A 16,446-nucleotide genomic window follows, 5' to 3' on the forward strand; every position below is an offset into this window, starting at 1 on the left:
TCCTTCAGATCATCTAATTAGATTTTCACTACGGGATTCATGTCGGTTACTTTGTTTACAAGGGCAATCCCTGTGATTCTATTTTGTATACCGAATACACAATTGTCATAGATCAATTACTGTTTAGGTTTGTGAAGCCCGACTCAGATTGTTGCTTCAATAACCACTAATTTCGATCTCAATTCCCTCTTGGTAAAGCTATCTCGCCAAGTGTGTTCTCAGGAAGTCGAATGTGCTTTCAATAAGCCGATCCTTCCTCCCACACATTTAATCGTAATAACCTCTTAACCAAAGTCAATCTTTGATTTTAAAAACTATTTTGATTTTGAAAAATAAGCGCATATATTGGGAGAGATATTCCAAAGTTATTAAAGGACTTTTTCAATTCTCCCGTTGGAATTGAGTCAGCGCTTAAGCTCTAGGCTTATGAGAAAATTACCTAAGCATGACAAAAGTCATACTTAGCATATTTAAAAACAAAGCTTTAAAATAAAAAGAAAACCCGAAAACTTGAAAAACAAAATAAAAAGAGAATTTTAATAAAACTAGAAAGGAGAAAAAGATTGTAAACTGAATTGTGTATTTAGGCTTACCACAAAAGGGTATTTATAGCCTCTAAAAACCTTGAGATAAACAAAGAAATTAAAATAAAAATAATCCTAAAGATAATTGTGTTTTCTAATTCAAACTTAAAATAAATCTCCTAATGTAACTCTGCCTATCGTCCATCTTCTAGAAGGCGCGCTAACTAGATCTTCTAGAAAATTGCCGCTAACTGGACCTTCTAAAAACTGCACGTCATATCGTGTCATGTCTAAAGTCGTGCCCATGTCTCCAACCGTGACAAAATAATAAAAAAATGCAGAATACGCTCATTTTATCACTAACTTTGGAAAATAAGGTCCTGCACGAAAACAAGCATAACACAACCAAATCAGTAGCAATAAATCCTTAGGATCAAAGAATTAACGAGCAAATACTACCGATTTTGAACACTCATAATAATGTACATGTATTACACCAAAGTGCCAATTAGTCATTTATCTTTTATAATTATCATGAGTGGCATATTAGACGTTGTTAATACACCGTTATATATTTTCATTTGTGGAATCCTTTCATGTCAATTATGCATTGTTATACATTTTCATTTATGGCATCCTTTCATGCCAATTATGCATTATTATGCTTTTAGTCCTTTACTCAAAGGTATCTAACCTTTTATCTAACTGACATAATTGACACCTTTCTGCCAAATTTACAGTTAGGCTTTTAGTCTTTTACTTTAGAACAGTTCCTACTCTAATAATTATTCATAATATCAATTAACTATTTAATTTCATTACAATTTCTGTAGTTTTCACCCGTAGTGCCAATATGGAAATCCACAACTTACTATGAATTACGTGAGTTGTACACACAGTGCCAATACGGAAATTCATAAACTTATTACGAATTTCTTAGGTTTACACACACAGTGCCCATACGGAAATTCATTAACTTATTATGGATTTCTTAGTTTTGCACACAAAGTGCCCATACGGAAATACATAAACTTATTATGAATTTCTTAGTTTTGCACACAAAGTGCCCATACGGAAATTCATAAACTTATTATGAATTTCTTAGTTTTGCACACAAAGTGCCCATACGAAAATTCATAAACTTATTATGAATTTCTTAGTTTTGCACACAAAGTGCCTTTACGGAAATTCATAAACTTATTATGAATTTCTTAGTTTTGCACACAAAGTCTCATTTGGTATTCACCATACATATATTAAGCGACATGTATCTATGACTATCATAACATATAAATACATAATAAATACACTCACCTGGCATGCCTCGCTATTATATCCAATATGCAAATCCAACTACTCAGTAACTTTATCTTTTCCATTTCAGTTTGCTTGACTCGGGAACTTGATTATGATCTACACAAGCATCCATTAAAGACACACACCATACCCAATATTAGTATATTTCCTAACATTTATACTTTAATAATACTCATAAGTACTACTATTTAAACTTCTATAACAATTTCAGCCTATCCTTTAATTCCTGTCTCACTAGTATCTGTACCCTTACCATGGTATCGATACTTCTATACTGTGGTATCGATATTCCCTTTCAGTATTGATACCATTTCTACATTCTGGATCCATGGTATCGATACCTTTCTCCTAGTACCGATACTTCTATACTAAGGTATCGATACTCCCTTTTCAGTATCGATATTGTAACACCCATATCACGTATACCTTTCCATACACATACAGAAGTCACATCACTTTATAAAAATGTTCGTCATTTGAAAACCCGTAAAATTTTATTTCAATTTGTTCAACTACAAAATATGATATTTCTAAAAGCAATATACTAAAACATTCACTTAATTACATTACAAAATATTTACCATAGTTTAATTACATGCCAACTAAGTTCTTAAATTGAATAAGATTGTCATAATATTACTGATGAGTCAACCTTTAATTGATGAAAACTGTTGCTACTGCTACACTCCTTACACATTAATCTTTTCCGTTACCTACGCGTGAAAGGAACACACGTTAAGTATTTACTTAGTGAGACATAATATTGTAAGGACATTACAATTATATGGCGATATCTTATAAATATTGAATAATAATTTAATTTCATCATTCATAAGGACCAGTTAATCCCTCCTCGGTTGAACCATAATTCTTTCATACCATCATGGAAATTATTCTTATTATGTCCATCATACTTATAATTTTATATATTTTTCTTCCTTTATTCATTATTTTCCCTGCGTACATTAAATGTGGAAGTACTATACATGTATTGCACCAAGATGCTAATTGATCATATATCTTTTATAATCATTATGGCGGCATCTTAAATATTGTCAATACACCGTTTTGTATTTTCCTTCGTATCCTTTCATGCCTATTATGTTCTGTTTACGCATTCTTTTATAACATCCATTCATATTAATTATGCATTGTAGCACATTATATATAAATAAATATCATCCCTTCATATCATTTATATACCATTCATATCACAATACATGATAATTCCTTTATTCTTTTACCCCAAAGGTATTTAGCTTTTCATCTAACTTGCATATTTGACACTTTTCTGTCAAATGCACAGTTAGTCCATTATTCTTTTACTCAACAGTGTTTAACCGTTCATCTTTTGCTCAACAGTGTTTCATCGTTTATCTGATTGGCATAATTGACACTTTTCAGCCAATTTCTCAGTTAGGCCTCAAAGGCACATAGCCTTTCATTTAACCAGCATAATTGACACATTTTTGTCAAATACACAGTTAGGTTATTAATCTTGTATTTTAGAACAATTTCTACTATAATAATCATTCCTAATATCAATGAACTATCACAACTCATCATAAATTTTATAGTTTACATTGGTAGTGTTAATACCGTCATTTCTTAACCCTTACTATAATTTAGGTGAATTTCATAAACCTATTATGAATTTCTTAGTTTTTGAACTATTTGCATCATCCATAAGGATTAGATGAATCCTTACTGTTGAAACCAAACTTTTTTTTATAATTCTTATCATAAACATCCTTAGTACGACCAACATATTTTTTTCTTATACATTTTCTTTTTATTTTTCTGTAGTAATTCTTCGTTAAATTTTATTTTATTTATGGCATCCTTTTATGCCAATAATGCACCCATATGCATTATTCTTTTATGCCGATAATACACCCATATGCATTTCAGCTATGGCATCCTTTTATGCCAATAATGCACCCATATGCATTATCCTTTTATGTCGATAATGCACCCATATGCATTTCAGCTATGTCATCCTTTCTTGCCAATAATGCACCCATATGCATTATTCTTTTATGTCGATAATTCTCCCATATGCATTTCAGCTATGACATCCTTTCATGCCAATAATGCACCCATATGTATTATTCTTTTATGTCGATAATGCACCCATATGCATTTCAGCTATGACATCCTTTCATGCCAATAACGCACCCATATGCATTATTCTTTTATGCCGATAATGCACCCATATGCATTTCAGCTATGGCATCCTTTCATGCCAATAATGCACCCATATGCATTATTCTTTTATGCCGATAATGCACCCATATGCATTTCAGCTATGACATCCTTTTGTGCCAATAATGCACCCATATGCATTATTCTTTTATACCGATAATGCACCCATATGTATTTCAACTATGGCATCCTTTCATGATAATAATGCACCCATATGCATTTCAACTATGGCATCCTTTTATACCAATTTAATTATGAATTCGATTTAGAGCAGTTCATACTCTAAAATTCATTCATAATATTTTTCCATACATATAAAAATAACATAATCAATATTATAAAACATATATAAATTTTAACATTCTAATTTGAATATTCTTCCTCTTATTTACTTAAAACAAGATACTCACCTAGTAATCACCGCTAATAAAGTGTAGAGACTTTTGACTAATCATCGACTTTATCTTTCTTAGTTTTTGAACAATTTGTATCATCCATAAGGATTAGATAAATCCTTATTGTTGAAACCAAACTTATTTTTATAATTCTTATAAAAAACATCCTTCGTAAGACCAACATACTTTTCTTTCTTATACATTTTTCTTTTTATTTTTCTGTAGTAATGCTTCGTTAAATAACATTTTATTTATGACATCCTTTCATGCCTTAATGCATCCATTCATTCATTTTATTTATGACATCCTTTCATGCCAATAATGCACCCATATGCATTATTCTTTTATGCCGATAATACACCCATATGCATTTTGGCTATGGCATCCTTTCATGCCAATAATGCACCGATATGCATTATTCTTTTATGTCGATAATGCACCCATATGCATTTCAGCTATGGCATCCTTTCATGCCAATAATGCACCCATATGCATTATTCTTTTATGTCGATAATGCACCCATGTGCATTTCAGCTATGGCATCCTTTCATGCTAATGATACACCCATATGCATTATTCTTTTATGTCGATAATGCACCCATATGCATTTGAGCTATGGCATCATTTCATGCTAATAATGCACCCATATGCATTATTCTTTTATGTCGATAATGCACCCATATTCATTTCAGCTATGGCATCCTTTCATGCCAATAATGCACCCATATGTATTATTCTTTTATGTCGATAATGCACACATATGCATTTCAGCTATGGCATCCTTTCATGCCAATAATGCACCCATATGCATTATTTTTTTTATACCGATAATGCACCCATATGCATTTCAGCTATGGCATCCTTTCATGCCAATAATACACCCACATGCATTATTCTTTTATGCCGATAATGCACCCATATGCATTTCAGTTATGGCATCCTTTCATGCCAATTTAATTATGAATTCGATTTAGAGCACTTCATACTCTAAAATCCATTCATAATATTCTTTCCATACATATAAAAATAACATAGTCAATATTATAAAATATATAAATTTTAACATTCTAATTTGAATGGTCTTCCTCTTATATACTTACAACAAGATACTCACCTGGTAATCCCTGCTAATAAAGTGTAGAGACTTCTGACTAATCATCAACTTTATCTTTCTCCCTTTTCGTGCTAGATTCAAGAGCTTGGTTCCAATCTACACAAGTATCCATTAAGTACACATAACATACAAATGTTGGTATTCTCCTTAACCTTGTACTTTAAGAATATTTAAAATATCATTATCTCAATTTCTATAATAATTTCAACCTAATTGGCGGTTCCAAGCTCAATAGTATTGATACCACTACCCTGGTACTGATACTTCTATACTATTGTATTAATATTCCCTTTTGGTATCGATACCAATTTTAGTTTCGATGTTTCCTAGTATCGATACCCTTACTATAGTATCGATATTATCATACTATGGTACTGATATTATCATACTATGGTACCGATACCCCTTCCGGTATCGATACCAGTTTTAGATTCGATGTTTACCTGGTATCGATGCCCTTACCATGGTATTGATACTACCTCTTCAGTATCGATACTACTCAGCAATTTCATCCCATTTTAGCCTATAATATCAGTATTGTTCTATCAGTATCGATACTCTTGTCTAGAGTTTCTTGTTTTTACCCCGACTATTACACAAATGAGGTAAATTTTCGTTAGGATTGCCTCCTATAATACTACTAAACTCTTCATTACTTAAACATACTAACTTTCCCTCATTTAGTTACTTAAAACATCTAGCATCCTTCAATATCATTTGATTCTAAGAATCACACCACATTTTCTAACTTGTTTTTAAACTCATCCATTGCTTCTAATCTCTCATTTACTTCTTTGACAAGTCAAAACTACTAACAAACATCAATAAACACTCATATCTTAACATATCATTTCAAAACCCATTTTCTATAATCTCCATTATTTCCCTTATCTCATAGTTTTAATCTCATCTAATCTTTCCTTAAGCTTCTATTATGCTCAATGCTTCAATAACTAACCAAAATTACAAGGATAAACTATCAAATTGAAATCTCACCTCTGCTATGGGAAAGTGCTTTTCCACGGGGAAAAAAAGAAAAGAGAGAGATGGCTTTTGGTAATTTCTTTTCCCCTTCCCCCTTTTTCTTTATTATCTTATTACAATTGAATTTTAAATTTATTTACCCCTAAAAGGACTAAAATGCCCTCTTAATTCATCTATTGATACAATTTAGTTCAACACATAATTCCAAATTATTTTCTCATCTTTTACCATTTATTTAAATAAATATTCAAATTTTAAATCTTTTCAACGTAGTCCCTAACCTGATATTTGGGATATTACATATATCGTTCATCTATTTCCCCCAAATTTAAAACTATATTATACATACTGTTCTTCCAATACCGATATTCTTACCCAGATTTTCCATTTTTCAGCCAGATTCTTGCCCAAATTTGGTCAAATTTCTTTATGTTTACTCCCAACAATACTCTTAAACTATTCTTTACTTATCCCAACTAATTTTCCTTCATTTAGCTCTTTATAACATCTAAAATCTCTCAAGAACATCTCAATCCAAGAATTATATCACTTTTTCGAACATGTTTTTAATCATACCTAAAGCTTTTAATCTCTTATTTACTTTTTTTGACAAGTCAAATATACAAATATAACATCAATAAAAACTCATATTCCAACATATCATTCACAAACCTTTTTTCTTCAATCTTAAATAATTCATCCCTCTCTTAGTTTTAATCTTATTTAACTCTTCCTTAAGCCTCTATAATACTCAATGTTTTAAAAACCAACAAAAAACGAAAGGAAAATATAGCTAAAAGAATCCTTACTTTTGGCTATGCGGGAGAGCTCTTACACGAGAAAGAATGAGAGAAGACCACTAAGTGTTTCTACTCTTTCCCCCTTTTTCCTATACTTTAATACCCTATTAAAATGAATTTTAAAATCATTTCCTCTTAAAGGACCAAAATGCCCTCTTTATTCTTTCATTGTTACTAATTAGTCTTAAACACTATTTTTAAATCATTTCTTATCCTTTATCCTTTATTCAATTTAATCTTCAAATTTTATATCTTTTCAATAAAGTTACTGACCTAATATTTGGGGTATTACAATTCCCCCCCTTAAGAAAATTCATCCTCGAATTTAAAGTCTTTATGTTTTTACCACAACACTTCAACTAGATGAATTGTTTTATTACGCAGTTTCTTGATATTTCGAGTCCATATCCGCATTAGTTCTTTTTCATAATTCAAATATGATCTATAATTAATAAGCAACAACACTTGAAAACATTATAAGTCTTGTCTGTTTCGGAAGGTAAAAGCTAGCTGATAAAATCTCATAAGGTTTTAAAAAAAAAATTATCGGCCTCAATCCAAATCGCAATACTTCCTTCCAAGGTGATACTTTCAGAAGAACTGTATCACCTTTTTGTTATTCAATCTCTTTTCTCTTTAGATCAGTATAAGACTTTGTCACTCGGAAGCGATCTTAAAAATTATCTTGGGTAACTTTCATTTTTTACTCAATTTCTTTCATTAATTTAGGTCCAACTAGATTTCTATCTTTTAACTCAAACCAATTTAAAGGAGTTTAACCCTTTTCTCTCATATAAAGCTTCATGTAAAACCTTCTTGATATTCGATTAATAATTGTTACTACATGCAAATTCTTCTAAAATCAAATATTTTTCCTCTAATATTACGTCAGACATTTTGTTAAAATTTTTGTGATGGCTCTTTTTAAACCAGGCCACCCAACCGACTCTTTAAATCTTGGTACCTCTTGTTCCACTTGAATGCATAGTCAACAGACTTAATGCCGCATAAAGAATATCTTTTAAATTTTTTAATCATCAAGAATACAAAGTCTCTCACGATAATACTAACATCAGTCAAATTTTGACCTCAAAAGTCATTAATCTCTTCATTTTCTACTTATAAAATTCTTATCAAGAAATTTTCTTCTTTCCTTTATAATTCTCTTATCAGATTTAATAAAAATATCGACTTCATCTTTAATTCAGCCCACAATGCCATTTCCATTCAACATAATCACCCGTCCATAGCTCGTAAAACTGCAAAAGGTTTCTGACCAAGTACCTCTGTAATAACATTGGCCTTTCCTGGAAGATAATCAATGATCACTTCATAATCCTTTAAAGGTTATGTCTATCTTTTCAGTCTCAGGTTCAACTCTCTTTAATTCCACAAGTACTTTAAGCTTTTGTAATTAGCACAACTATAGTATCACTCACCATACAGATAATGGCGTCAAAACTTTTAAAGAAAATTCGACTGTTGCCGACTCTAAATCATGCGTAGGGTGATTTCTTTTGTGCGTCTTTAACTTATCGAGGTGTATGCCACAACCTTACCTTTTTGTATAAGCACACTTCCTAAGCCGTTGGGATATCCATTAGTAAAAACCACATAATCCTTATCCTACTCAAATTGTATAAACACTGGTTTCTCTATTAAAATCCTCTTTAGCATTACAAATCTCTCTTGACCCTTCTCCATTCTACAAAAGGCACATCTTTCTTTAAAAACTTGGTTAGCAACAAAGCTAACGTCAAAAAGTTCTTCACTAACCTTCTATAATAACCCGTAAACCCCAAAGAAATCTGAACTTCAAGATTATTCTTTGGGATTTCCAATTTACTACAACATGAGTTTCTCTTAGGATCTACTCTTATACCTTATGCCAAAACAACCTAACCAAAAAAAAATCATCCCTGCTAACTAGAATTTCACATTGGAATAGTTTGGCATATATGTTCTTCTCTCGAAGAGTCTTATTTAGCTGTCAAAAATTTATGCATAACCACATAGATTTATATTTCTTTTCGTTAATAACAAAATTACTTCCCAAGATGAAATACTCGGGCTGATAAAACTTTGATCAATCAACTTTTATAATCAAGCCCCTAATTCTCTTGACTCACTTAAATCATTTGATACTAAATCATAAAATCATGTTGAATACCTTAATAACCATCAACCTTGAATTAAACCTCTCGATCTCGAGGTAACTCAAAAAATTTACCTAAAAAGAAAACTATAAATTCCCAAATTTTGTGAAATTATCAAACAATTCTACTTTAATTATTTGAGTATCTACCACATTAGCCATAAAACCTATATATATATATATATATATTTCTGACATCATTTCTTCATAATCATTATCGATATCACCTTGAGCGATGATTTTACTTTCTCTCCAAAAATTATAATTTCCATACCCTCTGTATCTTTCTGAACTAATCGTCTCTAGAGACAACCAATCTATACCCAATATGATCTTAACTCATCAAATGATAATTTCATCAGATTCACTGAAAACATAGCCTCTGTAATCTTTATTAAATGTTTACTACCTGCCCAACTCACACTTGTACCATGACCCACTAGGGTTTATTGTTATCATCTTACTCGAGATTGAGTTGAATAGAATACTTTATTTTAAAATCTTTCATTTCCTTTTTGAGGTAATCCATATAACTTTTCTGGATCCATTTAAAATATTCACGAGCAATTGAAATATTTTATATCTCAACTATGAAAGTCTACTTATCCAAATCATTTGATAAGAAGACTTAACAAATTTGTAGCAATAACCTCATAATAGTTAATGCTAAAATTACACTAGTAACCAAATTTACTCTTTTTCCTATCATTACGAACTTGACACTTTTCCAAGTTCTTGAGAATTAATCTCGATTTTAAATAATAATTCATTGAAGTATGGAATGGGTATAAAATCCATTTTCACAAATTACCTTATAAAAGTAACTCTATTAGGTCCATAAAACTTACCATTTATTCTTAAACGAACTCATAATCAGTTGATCCACAAATAACTTATCTTTCTATAAACTTTTAGCAATCAATACATTTATCGCTTACTCATATCCTCTTACTCAAATTAACAATATTTTAAACAATTTAATGATTCTCTTAAATATTTCTCAATTATTTAAGCTTATCTGAAGAAACCTAGGAATCATTACTAAATTCAGAAATCCCCTCTAGGTCCTTATCCGATTCAACTTCTCTTGGGTCAATTTTGATTTCGACCTTCTTTTTTATATTATCTACTTTCTTACCTTTGTCCTTAGTTTCCAACATCTATTATGGCATACACAATAATAACATTCAAGTTAATAAGGAGTGACATCAATCACACTCTAATTGACACCATATTAGTAACTTTGATAATCTTAATGGTATGTAATACTTTTTCTCAATTCAATTTAAACCCGATTACGGCCGAGAATCGGCTAAACCTGTAGCTCTGATACTAATAAATGTAACACCCATTTCCAATATGCGTTTTCGTACACAAGTCATAGGTGTCACATGACTTTTTAAAAACATTCACCCATTTATAAAACCCATAAAATTTTGTTTCGAAATTTAAAACCAAAACCTTTTAATACAACAATAAAACAATCGTTGAAACATATTAAAGTTATCGTTTTAAATACATTCTAAAGCATTTTTCTTAATTTCGATAACATGCCAGAAATTTTTAACATAAACATGATTATCCTATTGTTACTGATGAGAGTTAACCTTAGATTGATAATAGATGTTGTTACTGCTGCACTCCTTACTCGGCTAGTCTCTGCTTTTACCTATGCTTGAAATCTTAGTTTTGCACACAAAGTGCCATTTGGTAATCACCATACATATATTAAGCAACATGCATCTATGACTATCATAACATATAAATACATAATAAATGCACTCACCTGGCCTTCCTCGCTATTATATCCAATATGCAAATCTAACTACTCAGCAACGTTATCTTTTCCTTTTTGGTTTGCTTGACTCGGGAGCTTGATTACGATCTACACAAGCATCCATTAAAGACACATGCCATACCCAATGTTAGTATATTCCCTAACATTTATACTTTAATAATACTCACAAGTACTAATATTTAAACTTCTATAACAATTTTAGCCTATCCTGTAATTCATGTCTCAATAGTATCGGTACCCCTACCATTGTATCGATACTCTCTTTCAGTATCAATACCATTTCTACATTTTGGATCCATGGTATTGATACCTTTATCCTAGTATCGATACTTCTATACTATGGTACCGATACTCCCTTTTTAGTATCGATACCGTTCATCTATTTTCCCCAAATTTAAACATATAGTATCGGCACTGTTCTTCCAATATCGATACCCTTACCCATATTTTCCATTTTTCAGCCCGATTCATGCCCAAATTTAGTCAAATTTCCTTGTTTTTACTCCCAACAATACTCTTAAACTCTTCTTTACTTATCCCAACTAACATCCTTTCATTTAGCTCCATATAACATCTAAAATCTCTCAAGAACATCTCAATCCAAGAATCATATCACTTTTTCTAACATGTTTTTAATCATACCTAAAGCTTTTAATCTCTTATTTACTTCTTTGGCAAGTCAAATATACTTGTAAACATCAATAAAAACTCATATTCCAACATATCCTTCACAAACCCATTTTTTCAATCTTAAATAATTCACCCTTCTCTTAATTTTATTCTTATTTAACTCTTCCTTAAGCCTCTATAATACTCAATGTTTCAAAAACCAACCAAAAACGAAAGAAAAAGATAGCCAAAAGAATCCTTACCTTTGGCTATAGAGGAGAGCTTTTACATGGGAAAGAATGAGAGAATACCACTTAGTGTTTTTTCCTTTTCCCCTTTTTCCTATACTTTAATACTCTATTAAAATGAATTTTAAATTCATTTCCTCTTAAAAGACCAAAATGCCCTCTTTATTCTTCTATTGTTACTAATTGGTCTTAAATACTATTTCTAAATCATTTCTTATCCTTTATCATTTATTTAATTTAATCTTCAAATTTTAAATCTTTTCAATAAAGTCACTGACCTGATATTTGGGGTATTACATTTTGTGCATTTAGTCCCGATGTCTATGAAGGATTTTATTCTTGTTCAAATACCAAGGAGCTTTGGAATAAGCTCGAAGGACTTCATGGTGACAAGAATGAAGAACCACCAAAGGTAGTGTGCTTAATGGTTCTTGAAGAGCATGAGGTATCTTCTAACTCTAGTGAATCTAATTCATATTCTTTTAAAGAGCTACAAGATGCATACGATTAATTAATTTTGGAGTTTGAGACCATGAACTCCAAATACAAGAAAATGATTTCAAAACTTAAAGTTGAAAACAATTTTATTTTGAAAGCAAAAGTTAATTTTGAAATACAAAACAAAATTTTAAAAAAGGATTTAGAGCCTTCAAAAATGAAAATTGAAAATTTTGAAAAGTAAAGTTTTGATTTAAATGTTAAGCTTGAATGCTTAACAAAAGAAAAGGAAATCATTTTAAATAATTCATCTAATTTCATAATGACAAAACGCTTACATTGTCATTATCATGGTCACAAGGAGCATACTTGTCCTTTAAAGAAAAAAAAACATTTAAAAATAAACAAGTATGGATTCCTAAGGGAACAAGGGCCATTGAAACTAATGTTCAAGGATTCAAAGCAATTTGGATACCAAAATCCAAATAAATGTCTCTTGTAGGTGTGTGAAAGCAATTATGATGAAAGTGAAGATATTCAAATGCTCTAGCCACACTTGGTATGGAATATGTAACCTCTAACCTTAAAGTTTTTTGATTTTGTAAATTGGTTGCCTATTGATTTTTAAGTATGCATAAGTTTTGATCTTAAATTATTATGCATTGCTTTTCATCTCATGTAGGTTGAAAAGTGTATTATGATGGACATTTTAAAGTTTTAATGATTTTTATAATTTTTAATTCATCATAATGAATTTTGGTCAAATTTGATTTTAATGCATTGTTTTTACAAATTTTAATTGTTGACCTTAATTTAAATGTTTATACATGTAATTTATTGCAAATGATATCTCTTTAACCATTGATATCAAGTTTTCAAATGCATAACATTTTTGGATAGCTTTATGTACATGCACTTAAATACAACAATTGGTATTGCATAAAGTATATTAGACTTGGATATATTGAATTTCATGTGCTCTAACATGTTTGTTCATCTTTGTTGAAATTCAATTTTTTTAAGTGTCAAGCTTTTAAAGTCAATTTTTTATTTGGAATGCTTTTATTGAGGGGCAGCTTTGATTTTTCAAATGATTTTATGCTAAAATTTATCACTTACTCTCCATTGTTATTTTTGAAATTTAAAGTTGAATTATTTTTATATAACAAAAAGGGGGAGAAGTATAGGTTTGAAAAATTCAATTTCAAGAATGAAAAAGGGGGAGCTTTAATATTTTCCAAATATTGCTCTTTTTCAATAAAGATTTTATTAAGGGGAGTTTTGCCAAAATAATTTTTCAAATATTTTATTATATCAAAAACGGAGAGATTGTTGAACCATGTTTTATAATATTTTGATATAAAAAACTAAGGCAAAATGTTTTTGGACTTGATCGAATTTGTTCAAAGTTTTCAAAATAATTCAAAGCCATTAAACTATAATTTGAGCACAAAATTGTTTTCTGGGTACGTAGTACCGATACTGTTCTTACAGTATCGATACTACATGAACAATACCAATACAAAAAGGTAAGAAAAGTATCGATACTCTATGGGTAGTATCGATACTACCAGTGTTTTCCAAATTGCTTAAATTCCAGAATGCAAAATAGACATCGATACTCAAGGAGTATCGATACTACTTTACACAGTAGTATCGATACCATAAAGCATAGTATCGATATTGGTCAAACCCAATGGTCTTTAACGGCTAGTTTATTTAAATATTACATAGGTAGTACCAATACTCATTAAAGGAGTATTGATACTCCCTGTCCTGGGCAGTTTTATTTTGTAGAAAATTAATTCCCAATGGCTCCCAAACATCCCCAACGGCTATAAACGACCACAAACTCATTCCAACATATAAAAACAAGTTGATGACACTTGAAGAAGGTTGGAACACCTATCCAAGCAATCAAATACAAGAGAAGAGCTTTTTATTCCTATTTTCCTTTCTCTTGTAAATAGTTGTGTTTTGAGCTTATTGAAAATCTTTTAATTGTTTTCTTGTGAGCTTTAATCTTTGTAAAAACCTACCTTATTGAGGTTTTCTTGTTTACTTCTTTTAACCTTTTGTAAAAGGGGATTGGTTCTATCTTAGCTTGTGAAAAGATAGGGAGTTGTAAATGTTATCTCTTTATCCTACAAAAGGAAAGAACAAATTAGTGAATTTGTTAGAAAATCCCTATAATTAGCTAAGGTAGTGGATGTAAACTTGGTTGAGAACTCGAATCATTATAAATCCTTGAGCAAATTGTCTATTTATTTTTACTCCTTACACCTTAAACTCAAAAAGCCAATTTACCCCCTCATGGCAATTATTCGGTTGATCATTGAGCTTCATCGAAATCCTAACAATATTTATCTTCATAAAAAAATAGCCATACAACCTTCTTTTCTTCTTTGCTTCATCTCTAGTGTTATGTTTCATCAAACTTGATATCTCTTGAAATTATTACCTTCCTGGTAAAAGGATTATATAGCATGTAAGCTTTATATGGATTGAAACAAGCTCCAAGAGCGTGAAATACAAGAATATATGAATACTTTCAGAAAAATGAGTTCATGAAGAGTCCATATGATCATGCCTTATATACGAAGAAAAATGAAGATGGTGATATCATGATCGTGTGTATATATGTGGACAACATGATTTTCATGGGAAACAATCTAGGTATGTTTAATGATTTCAAGAAAACTACACTAAAGAATTCAAAACAACATATATTAGTGAAATGTCATACTTTCTTGGAGTTGAGGTGAAGCAAATGCAAGATGGGATATTTATATCTCAAAAGAAGTACGCGAAGCAAATTAAAAAAAAATTCAGAACGGAAAATTGCAAGCTATTAGCCACTCCAGCAAAACCAGACATGAAATTAAATGTGAATTCAATAAGATAGCTAGTGAATCTGACGTTGTTTATGAGAATAGCTGGAAGTTTAAGGTATCTGACTATCATACAACTAGACATAATATATGTTGAGGGATTAGTAAGCAAATTCATGGAGAAACCGAAATAAGATCATTAGATTATGACATATAATTTTGTGATATGTTAAATATGCGATTGATCATGGTTTATTCTACACACATTCACAAAATTCGAAGTCAATTGATTATTCTGATAATGATTATGTGGGAGACTTAGATGACCAAAAAAGAACTTCTAGATATCTATTCCACATCGACTTTGCAGCATTTTCATTGTCATCAAAGAAGCAACAAACGGAGGCTCTTTCGACACATCAACAGAATACATAGTAGTTGTAGTTGCACTTGCCAAACAATTTGGTTAAAGAATATTTTGAACGAGCTAAATTTGGGATAAGAAGAACCAACTACAATTTAAGTCGACAACAAATCTAAAATATCTCTTACCAAGAATTTAGTCTCTCATAGTCGAAGTAAGCATATTGATACAAAGTATAACTTTATACGAGATCAGATGAAGAACAAAAATGTGAAGTTAATTTACTTCAAAACTGAAGACTAGTTAGTAGATATTTTTATGAAGTCATTGAAAGTAGATGTATTCCACAGACTTAAAGGAAAACTTCATATGAAAAAATCCAATTTGAGGGGGAGTGTTAGAAATCAAACCAGATTTTTTCGACAGTAAACATTTGGGAAAATATGATGGAAACTCTAAGTCGGTAAAGCTATAAATTAATGAAGCTAGTGGAAGAAAAATCATTAAATCTGCAACAGCAAATTAATATAAACAAAACTTGAAGATGTTGTGGCAACAACAAAGGAATTACTTAGCAATTAAGTTGAAGATAATGCCGCAAAAATTGAAGATAAGACTACATCAACTAAGAATTCCACCATGGTAAGGAAATTTGAGGAGATAA

Source organism: Hibiscus syriacus, unplaced genomic scaffold (genome assembly GCF_006381635.1).
Source record: "Hibiscus syriacus cultivar Baekdansim isolate YM2019G1 unplaced genomic scaffold, ASM638163v2 tig00113096_pilon, whole genome shotgun sequence".
NCBI classification, from domain to species: Eukaryota; Viridiplantae; Streptophyta; class Magnoliopsida; order Malvales; family Malvaceae; genus Hibiscus; species Hibiscus syriacus.